Source organism: Schistocerca serialis, chromosome 3, assembly GCF_023864345.2.
Source record: "Schistocerca serialis cubense isolate TAMUIC-IGC-003099 chromosome 3, iqSchSeri2.2, whole genome shotgun sequence".
NCBI classification, from domain to species: domain Eukaryota; kingdom Metazoa; phylum Arthropoda; class Insecta; order Orthoptera; family Acrididae; genus Schistocerca; species Schistocerca serialis.
Genome location: NC_064640.1, coordinates 465487668 through 465498908, shown reverse-complemented (window position 1 = coordinate 465498908; position 11241 = coordinate 465487668).

Below are 11241 nucleotides of genomic sequence, written 5' to 3'. Positions count from 1 at the left end.
GTTTAGACAAAAAGAGAATAGAAGCTTTCGAAATGTGGTGCTACAGAAGAATGCTGAAGATTAGATGGATAGATCACATAACTAATGAGGAGGTATTGAACAGAACTGGGGAGAAGAGGAGCTTGTGGCACAACTTGACTAGAAGAAGGGATCGGTTGGTAGGACATGTTCTGAGAAATCGAGGGATCACCAATTTAGTATTTGAGGGCAGCGTGGAGGGTAAAAATCGTAGAGGGAGACCAAGAGATGAATACACTAAGCAGATTCAGAAGGATGTAGGTCACAGTAGGTGCTGGGAGATGAAGAAGTTTGCACAGGATAGAGTAGCACGGAGAGCTGCATAAAACAAGTCTCAGGAATGAAGACCACAACAACAACAACCCCCTCATCCTGGCTATACTCACATGAACTGTAAAGAAATCCGTAAAACGCAGAACGTGGGTAATTTAGATCAGTTTTCCTCACATGGACAAACCACAGAGGCTCTGTCTCTCACAAAAAGATTAAAGCAGTCTTACAAAAGTGAGAACGGGCAGTTACATTCACACAACAATCCGCAAACTATTCTTATCATTACAGCTTTGCTATCGATCTATACCAGTTCTGAAAGTTGCTGGTGCTTCAGTAACTCTGGTTAATGAAACTGCTTACGACCTACAGGGACACTCTGACAATAAAAAAATCACTTTTCGCCTTACAGCCTACAACGGCGACAGTTTCTCTGTTCTTGAAACGTGAAATTTGTTGGCGAAATATCGAAGTATGACAGTACCAGTGCTATTCACAGTAGTTCGATCACCATCGAGTAGCAATATCTTTGGCAAGGATACTTTTGGCTGGTTAGCATTAGATATTTAGGACAAGGTGCATTCAGTTGGTACTCAAATATCGAATGCTAAAATTCAGCAGTTTGTAAAAAATATGTAGATTTATTCAATGGTACGTTGGTATATGCAAAGAATTTTCAAGTGTACATTACACTCAAAGACAATGTTCAACCAAACTTTCACGGCGCACTTCCGTTACCTCACGCCATTCACAATGAAGTACCTTCTGAACTCAGCAGAACATATTGGTCTCTTGAACCCTATTTTTGCTAGTACAAAAATCGAATGGAAAAATTATCCTTTGTACTGACATTAACGCTCAGTGGTTATGGTTCTTTTCCGCTTCCACGTTTTGAAGACCTAATGGATCACCTAGAAGGTGGACGATTCTTTCTAAAATTGATTTAGCCAATGCTTCTGAGCCTCCCTTGGATGCGGAAACAAAGTAATTTATGGAGGTCAACAAACACGTCGACTTGTATCAGTACCAGTGTCTTCCCTTCGGAAGCACATCCGTTCCTAAGTTATTTAACACTTTCTTGAACAAGTTATGTCGAAAGTTCCGTCATGTTAAAATTATTTGGATGTCACCACTGCTTCCGAAAAAATACCAGAACAGCAAATCAAATACCTGGAACCTCTTCTCCAAGTATTAACCAATGCAGGGCCTGAGTGTAATTTACAGGAGTGGTTATTTGAAATCTCTGAAAAACGTAGAATACAGGCAGTTCTGGCCAAACTTACCTACCATATGAAGCTTATTCCGAGAGAGCTGCACAAATTGCTACTCCTTGTATGATCTTCAGCGTAAAGGCATCCCGTTGCAATAGACTGGAGAATGCGAACATTCATTTGAGAAGTTTAAAGATGCATTGATTAGTCGCCCACGCCTTAACTCGATCGGCACCACTATCTCCTCAATGTATCTGCGAAACCAAACGTTTCGTTCGCACTTTCACGTTCAGATTTCCAAAACTCGTGCTTCGCAGTCGAGGGAAACTGCTTTTTAGTTGTTCCTGAGGGCCTATCGTACTCTGCCTTTTCATGATACCTCACCGACAGAGTTATTACATGGTCGTCGTCACTGCTCTGCATCAATTTCAACCTCAATATCCTAGTTCCGACACGAACTTAGCAAAGAAGTTCTTCACGAAGGACAAAGTTTTCTATCGTCTTTTTAACAAGTATCAAAACTGTAAATTAGCCATCGAAACTCAGGCGACTGGCAGAGCTCATTATACCATTGTCGGCAAATCAGATACCAATCCACAACACCAAAATTACCTTTTAATGATTTTTTTGATTCTGCGATAAACGTTCACGTTTCAGGAACGCTACCTGCATCGCAGACTGCTGCCCCGAGGAGATGTTGCTGGTGCATGACGTTTAGATCCTTGGATCGTCAGACGACTGTACCATGGGACTCGGCCACTGCCTGCTCACGCAGCCGTCGCCACCTCCACAGCCACTGGAACAGCATCCACCGCAACTTCCAGCGACGCAAGAGAAGGATGTAGAGTGTGCATGAACTGCCAAGCCCTCTGCTTTCACTGCAGCACCGATAGTCGACCGGATTCTTGCCGCTGCATAGACGTCCTCCCTCCAGATTTTTTGAACGTTATTTGGGACATATGCAGTTTCATCAGCAGCACGATAATAAAAAACTAACCCCGTTCGTCGTCTGTACCCCCGCTGTGCGAAGAGAGTTAGCAATGCTTTCGTTTTTTGTGGGGGGGGGGGGGGGGGGGGGGAGGAGGAGTGCTGTATCGACGGTACCTTCGTCTACTGCCCTCGGCACATCACGCACTGACCTCATCTAAGCTGTCAGCTGCTAGAGAGGTCTCGTCAGACTCCGTCAGGTGCCGTGACACACACAGCCAGAGAACGCCAAAATAAGGTCACCCTACGGCCCGAAATTGTGATTGGTCTACTTGTATCTATAAGCCGACAGACTCAGAGCCTGGCTTTACGTTATGCTAAGATTATCTTCATATTATCATATCGAACGGACAACAGTGCTATGAGAAATTTCCGCCCCGAAAAGGACTGCTGCGACTGCCAGTGACTATTGTAAATCCAATACTAGTGGGATAGAGGGAGATACAGCAGAGAGACTACAGGATACAATGTTATGTATGCTTTCTAGCAAATATATTGTAAATAAATACATTTATATTTTAGTCCTTCTACCGTGTTAGATGAATTCCGAAGGGTTCATCCATCTCGTTACACTGGAGGAACGACAGTGAGTAAACTGTGGGCACTCTCATTGTTCTAGATAACATCAGTCATGTTCACAAGTAGTAGGACCAAGAGAGAACGAGGTCAGTCGGCAATGTTGGCAGATTCCTCCCCTCCCCCTCCCACAGCCCCTCTGATGTAGCTCAACTGACTTACATATAATATGATGGAAAATTAGAAGAAATATTGGGAAATTGAAAATAGCCAAATAGTGCCACATATTTTTCCCACCACTCAGATATCACTGTGGAAGTAGCCCACTAGACGTGAGTGTCAAATGGTGGGAATTTGAAAAACTAGTATGAAAAATAGTCTTAATGATGCGAAATTGAAATAACCAAGGGGTTGACTGGAGACATGAGGACAGCCTGTAAGACATCAGGATCGTACACAGGTCATCTGGCGTCATGAGAACACTCTGCATGGTCATTTACGTCGAAGGTGGTGGACCAAGGGATACACATCATTTTCCGATATCATAGGTCGTGAGTTTACGATCATATCCTAATGGTAAAATGGTGGGAAATTCAAACATCCTTGGATTCCACCACTCCTGTGATACTGCCTCAACAGCAACAACTGCATCTTTGTTCAAACAAAAAATGTAAGGTAGAGCTCTCTTCTGTGGTCAGAGGGTCCATGTGCCAAGTCCTCTCTGGTAACGTATTCATAAATGCGAGCACCATCCACCACTGCAGATGGCTGCCGTAATGTTTCCAGATAACTCAGCACACCAACTGACTCGCATGTTGTGCAGTGGAAATGGACGCTAAAAATAGTACCATCTCGAAGATACCCCGGCAACATTATGAAACTTTCCAGCATGTATGGCTGACAAGCCGGAGCCTGCCTGTGCTGACATGTCTGTACCTACATTTTGGAAATGTTGACCAAAGTATGTTGTTCATTATGGCTCTACTGTCATCCCCACAGCCCCTCTGGTGACAGAAGCCAAGAGACGTAAGTTAAAAATGCGGAGAAATTTGAAATGGTTAAAAGCATACCTATGAAAATTTTGCTACTATAATGTCAAAATCCATTCTGTGGTTACACAAGGGTAACCGAACCAGCGATTCTTTATTACAACAGGTCAGTTCTTCGCCTGCCTAGAAAAGATGGATCCATACACTGGTTCTTGACTCACAGCAAATCAATACAATAATAGAAACGGGGACGGACTCATCAGAGACACGCGTTTTCACGATAAATGACGCTCACATCAGTGAACCTCCAAACAAGCTATTGGAAGATCGAGTTACACCCACCATGACGAAAATACACAGTTTTCCTCTGGTTTGGTAACAGTTATCAGTTCCTAAAACTGCATTCAGGGTGACTGTGTCATCTTCCTCCTTCGTATGAGGGTTCAATACCGTAATCCCAGAGAGTTTAATAAAATACATTACGCTTTATGTAGATTTTGTATTGATAGGGAAAAGTCGTGGGACGTGCATAATGAGACCCTTGACTAATTATTAGAGTACTCAAGAAGTGAAATTTTTGGGGCATGTGGGCCTCAGAGACATTACAAGCCATCGCACATTATGCGGTACCCGCCTCAAGACATGGAGGTCACACATTTCTTGAATTAACTAAGTCCATAAGAGATTTATCAAGAACACCATAAAGGACCCCAACCTTGATCCACCTAACTGTCAAACACGTAAACTTGTACTGGAATGAAGAGAGGCAAAGAGAGTTTCAAGCACTGAAGTAGGCATTAATAAACGGACCGGTCTTGGTCCACCCGGGTTAGGAACTGCAAGAGTTATTCATCTCTTCAAGCAAGTGGAACCAGATGGCCCAATACTCTTATAGACCATTGCATTCACAAGCTGTGTTTTGAACAACACCAGGAGGAATACCGACCTGGCGTAGTTGGAGCCTCTCACAAATGTGCAAGGATTTACTTAGTTGTGGTATTTTCTGTTTGGTACATCTACTAACGTATATTGCAGTCTTAAGGCTCTGCAATGCAATGAAGTTTATACTTGGGCTCTGACCCACTGGTGAGAGTAGGACTAAAATGAGGAACTGACAACAACTTATCTGAAAGCTGTCTTATTTGTTTGCATACCATTTGGGAACCACAATGGTGTAACTGTAACGAATGTGCCCATTAATACGATCAAGACCCCGTACTTAACGAAGTGAAGAAAAAATGAAACGGTGGAAACCAAGCGAATATTCAGCATTTGTCTATGGTTACGAATGGAGTTTTCATCTGAAAACTAAGTCAGGTAGATGATAATTGCATGCTGTGTAACCTAAAGGAATTCACAAACAATTAGAAGTGGAACACACACTTGAGTTGAATACACTTTAATACGTGGAAGTGCTACAGCAAAATGTGGGAATCCTCATATTCCAGTGAGCTGGAAAAGAGATATAGAAGGGTTTCTGCGTCCTAAAATTCCTGCCAAGAGTCAAAACTGCCAATTGTTTCACTCAACAGTTAATTTTTTCCGATTGTGGTGGTGAGATTGTGGGAAAATGCTACAGCCGGCTTGTCTGGCCCTTTACCTTGAACACAACATGGATTTCAGCACGTGTTGATTGACTTTCAAGTTGGTGACTTTTGTCCCTTTGAGTAGTGGCATAGCAAGGCCTGTGACCACGGCGTTTAAGGATAAATTCCTAACAGAAATAGAGAAAGTGGAAAAGGTCGTTTTCAACAGTAGTGCTGTGCTGTTAAATTCTGGTCTCATGGATGACTGAATACATTTCTGTGGAGGGAGATTAAGGCCGTCAGTTCATCTCGGTATTATAGGCTACCAATGTGGCACAAAGAGTTATGAACATCTAAGAAAGCTATTCTGACTCTGTTGCTAAAGACAATGTGGAGTCTGGAATATCTTCCTCAAAGGCTTTCAAAATAAGATCAATGAACTGCCTCATGATGCTGTTGGGTGGGTCCCATTCTTTATAGGAAAAAAAAGTGATCAGCTGATAAGATTAAACAATCAATTCAATCTCCTACTGTGTGGAGAAACCTGCATTCAGAAATTGTAAGATTGGTAATAGAGAAAAATATCGTTGCTCACAAAAGTAGAAAGATCATCAAAGGAGTGTCATGTCAGATGGATCTTAAGGGTAGACAGAAGATGTTATTCAAATCACACGAATTGTTGAAGAGACACAAGCCTCCTCGCGGTATGTTCTTTAATGTGTTTTGCTGCCCATTTCGAGAATGAAGTATATTACATCCAAAAGTCGTCGAAGTGGAAATATCAAACATGAAAAGGTTACAAGTGGCTCTACATTTATCGAAGCTCCAAGAGTTTTAGAGAGGGATGTGAGTGGAAGTTTGGCAGACAAAGGGTGAGAAAGCTTTCCAGGATGTTATAATAACGAAGTATGTTCTTTTGCTATGATGAGGAGCAGGATTTCCAGTAGGAATTACTTGACATTTTGTGTTATCATGTGACGTGAGCTGTGCAGATTTAATTTCCTCCTTGAGTTTTTGTTGGTGAAATAAAGTTGGCCAAGTCACATGTGAAGAGGCTTGACTGAAACCATCAGTAGAAAATCTGTAGGGTTGCTATGTTATAATAGGTATTTCATTAAAATGGCTGATACGGAAGTTGCGTTGTGCATATGAGCTACCAGATGCACAAGTTGTGTGGTGCCCATGTACGGATTGCCAGATGCGGAATTTGCGCTGTGCTTATGTATTTATTAGCAGATGCAGAAGTTGCGGTGTGCTGCAGAACTGGCCTGAGAGAGCAGGGAGATCAGTGAATCGTAGGGAACTAGGCTGTATTAGAATCAGTGGTGAAGTTACTTTTTTTCATAAACGAATGGTTCGTTCAGAGTTTTTAAGGAGGATGTCATGGAGAAACTACAAATCTGTGGTGCATGATGACCAGTGATGTCAGAGGCTAGATCGAACAACAGAGAAAGAAAAAGAGAGAGGTATGGACACAATATAGGATCATCTTGCCCCATCAGAAGATATTTATTAAAGAAGTACTTAAATGAAAGATCGGTCAGGTAAGATATGTATTTTGACACAACGTTTTAAGGCAATCTGAAGTGAAATTCTTATTATAATGTTTTATTGTAACTGTGAAAACTCTATTGATTGTTATTGTTATATTCCGAATCGTGTTTCTTTTGACTAAGTGTAATGAAAAAGAGGATTCATTTGCTTGACTTTTCATTGATCGAGATGACGATTTTTTTTTTTTCAGGATGACCAACACAAAAGTTAAAAGGTCTACTGCCATCTCTGCAAAAGGGTTAGTTTTCACTAGAGTGAGGTCTCGCAGGATGTGGATACAGTGATGTTTGCATACGTCTGGTTAAGGTTAACCATTAACACGCGCTGATCTGGAGACAGATTGGGTCGAAAGTTGAACGAAGTGTAGTGGTTTGAAGGGCGCAGGGGGAAAACTGCCAAGGCAAGAGCAAAGGGAGAAAACGTCTTCGACTTGGGCCGGGTTGTAAGAGCAGCAGCGGTTTTCTTGCTGCCTGCGACAGGTCAAGGAAGGCTGGGCTTTGTTAGTAGTGGGTATCATGCTGAAGCTTTGACGTTGTGCGGTGCTGTTACTCGCAGACTGCCGCTCGGTGCCGGTGTTGATTTCTCGGTCAGCGTCAGTATACTTGTAAAAGTTAGGTTCATCATCATTTTGTGTCCGAAAGGTCATATATCAGATTCACAATGTAGGGTGATGTTGGCGATTATTTTGTGCGTCGGTCTCCCTGGTCGGCTTTAATAGCAGCTGGCATATCCAGTAAACGTTACTGATATCCAGGGGTTTGCCGACGTTTGTCGCTTGTGGGTTTTTGTTAGCGTGCCATAGTTGGTTATGTCCTACCTAGTAATGTATAACCACCTATGGAAAGCTAACATACACCCACAAGAGACAAATACAAATGAAATATCCTCTGGGTGCTTACTTGTTGTCGAGGTTGTAAAGGTGCTTATGCATGACTTGATTTCCTATGGAGCAGGATGGAGGACACTTGATGAGGAAGAGGAGAGTAACAATCACAAGGAGTGAGTATTGAAATAGTATTTGAATTGGATAGGTTATCTCTTTGTGTATAGTAGTTAACATGTGGAAGAGTAGTGTAGCTGGCAGGGGATATCACGATACAGTGTAACTTAAATGTTTGTGGTAACATAGTTTTTACTTATTATGTTGGGCGATTAATATCTGTTTGGCGGGTATCATACCATCTAATAATGGAATTCGGAGGTTTGTGAATCCATTTCCTGACCCTATCATAGGATGTCTTATTTTCATGAACCTCCATGAGATTATCCAATGATTTTTTTTTTATCCTGAATCAGTTTTGAGGTATCTCAAATATGTTCTACATTTTTTCTAGGTAACAAACTGTACATCTCATACAAGTGATGGAACATTATAAGGCTCTGCCAAATGCGCTTCCAAATTCTGTGTACGCTTTAGTGTTTTTATACTATGACGTGACAATTCTAATGTAAAATTCGAATTCATTTCATTTGTTCTTGTTGTAAATCTTGTAATTCACTCTACGTTTTGTGTGTGACTGGGGTTATGTCAAAGGACTCCAATGTCAGGTACGCCTTGAAAAACACTCTTGTTACTGTTATGAGGATTTGTAGGTCGAGTTCGAAAGATACCGTCTTATTTACGGCTTAGATGAAATCGTTGTTCTCAGATGACCTTGTTTCCATTCCCCTTCCGGCCACACGGTGGAGGTTGCTGCCACTGCTGATGTACACGCGAGGAGATCCTTCGCCGGCCATAGCTGCTTGAGGCTCCGTGTAAAAGGTACCAACATAGCGATTGCTGAGGCGAACGGTGGTTCAAAACACATGATAATCCGTCTCCTCACTCGGCCATATGTAAACACGCTGATAGAGCAGCGACAAGCTGTTCTACCTGAGGTTATGTGGCCAGCGGTTGTATGAACAGTTGGAGCTGATCGACTTCCTGATGCCATATGAACTGTTGCGCGGGGGCATGAGCTATTGCCAGAAGGTTCCGAACAAGTTCATCGCAGAGAAGGACTCGAAAACCGCTTAGTCAAGGGGACTTACTGTGAGAGGGAAAACAGAGAGACTTGCCAGTTAGCTATCTGTGGAGAGATGGAAAACAGAAGGCCAAATTGTTCTTGGTATATAGACATATATGGTGCAGCGTTATCTTAACAACAAAATGCTTCAATGCTGTTACGGTCGCTGTTACGCAAATGCTGCAGTAACCGCAACTTACGGAGCTTTATGCACACACGTCGTTTCCAAACACAACGGACCGTTCTTTGAAGAGGCTGAAGTACTCGGCCTGCCCGTCTTGTAGACTTCAGAGTCATATTTCCGGACTAAACGACGTTTCCTCTATCGGATGAAGTAAACCCCCATACCGTAAAAATTTAGAGATCGCAAAATGCTGGTGACATACTCGAACATGAAAGAGATTCACCGGAACTGTATGTGTTTTGTGCCTTTTCTGTTCACACAGTTTATGGACCTCTCTGTGGCAGGAATGTCATACCTGGACATGCCTCATGCGTGAAGAGTGAGCACATGACGATCATTTTCTGCCTACAGTCAGCTTGTGCCTCACGCTTGAGTGTTAATGACTCTTAGATGAACTCACTCACAAGAACAGATGAAAGGACAATCACTAAAACATAGTGGTATGAACTAAGAAACTGAGTCAAACTGGAGCTCATATTATGTGACCATTAATGAACAATACTAATCTTGTGGAGCCACAGTGAATTTGAGGACGACGGAGTCTGAGCTATACTTTATATATATGAAATAATATTAGATGGTGTCTGATATGTGCTGGAATTAACTAATGAATGTATAGAGCTGGAGAGAGCCGAGAGGCTGCACTTCAGGTTACACGGAGGTGATTAGTGTTTCGACTGATGTACCGAGTCATTCAGCAAGAAAGATTTCAATGGTTTATTACTGACGAACTGTAAAAGTAGATACACATAGTGCATGTGTATTGGATAGAGGAAGGTTCAAAGTTTTTCCACAGCTGCGTTGTTGCTTGTTTGATCAACACTGCGACTTCACCACAAGCGAATTCATTTTATGTGTTACAATTTGCACTCATTCAATCCATTGTTCAAGCGCAATGTGCATTCCTCCGTCGATTCAGCCACAGCACAAGCAGATTTATGACTTGCACACAAAACTCTCGGAAGTTGATTACGTATGCTAAGGAGAGAGCACTGGCCGGCCACGCACGTCTAATAAAAATGTCGAGGTTGTCAGAGATGCGTTCACACGGAGCACTCTGAAGTCCACAAGATGGGCAGGCGGGAAACTTCAGCCTCCTCAAACAACGGTTCGGTGTGTTCGGAAACGACGCTTGTTCACGAAGCCCCATAACTTGCGGTTACTGCATCATTTACGTACCGGCGACCGTAAGAGAATGTACTAGTTTAGCATTTCAGTCTCCAGGATATGGCAGGGGATACTTTCTCCGAACGATTCATATTTCCGGACGAATCAACGTTTCATTAATTGGGTGGAGTAACCCACCATATTTTAAAAATTTATAGGTCACATAATGCTGGTGTCGCAGTCGAAGATGAAAAAGACTCACCAGAATTGTCTGTGTTTTGTGCCATTTCTATTCACAAAGTTTATAGGCCTTTCTGTGGCAGGAATAACATATCTGGACATGCCTCAAAATTAGATATTGCGTCAACTTCACGAAGATTCCTATCATTTCACTGTTACGCATGACAGCGTCTAGCTTCACTATCACCATGAGGTGCAGAGTTATCTTAACACCAAAATGATATAACCTTCGATTCGAAGAACTGGACAACAAGACCTTTTTCATTGTTTTTGGCCTCCTAGGTCAGTGGGCTTTACACCATGTGATTTCTGTCTGTGAGGATGTGCAGAAGACAGAGACTTTGTCGTACCTGTGGCAGCTACTACTCAAAATCTGAGAAAACGAACTGTTGAATCTGTCGATTCAGTAAACAGGGACCTGTTGATTCTTATGTAAAATGAAATAGACTAGCGTATACACGTTTGACGAGCAACGCATAATGCTCGGGTTGAGTGTATGGCATAGTTTCTGCGCGAAAATAAAAATCTGAACCTTCCTCTGTCCAGTGAGAACAATGTGTATCATAGTTTCTCGACAGTAAATATCTGAAATCTGTTCGTCCTCTTTGAATAAGGATTTACATTGTCTTCGTA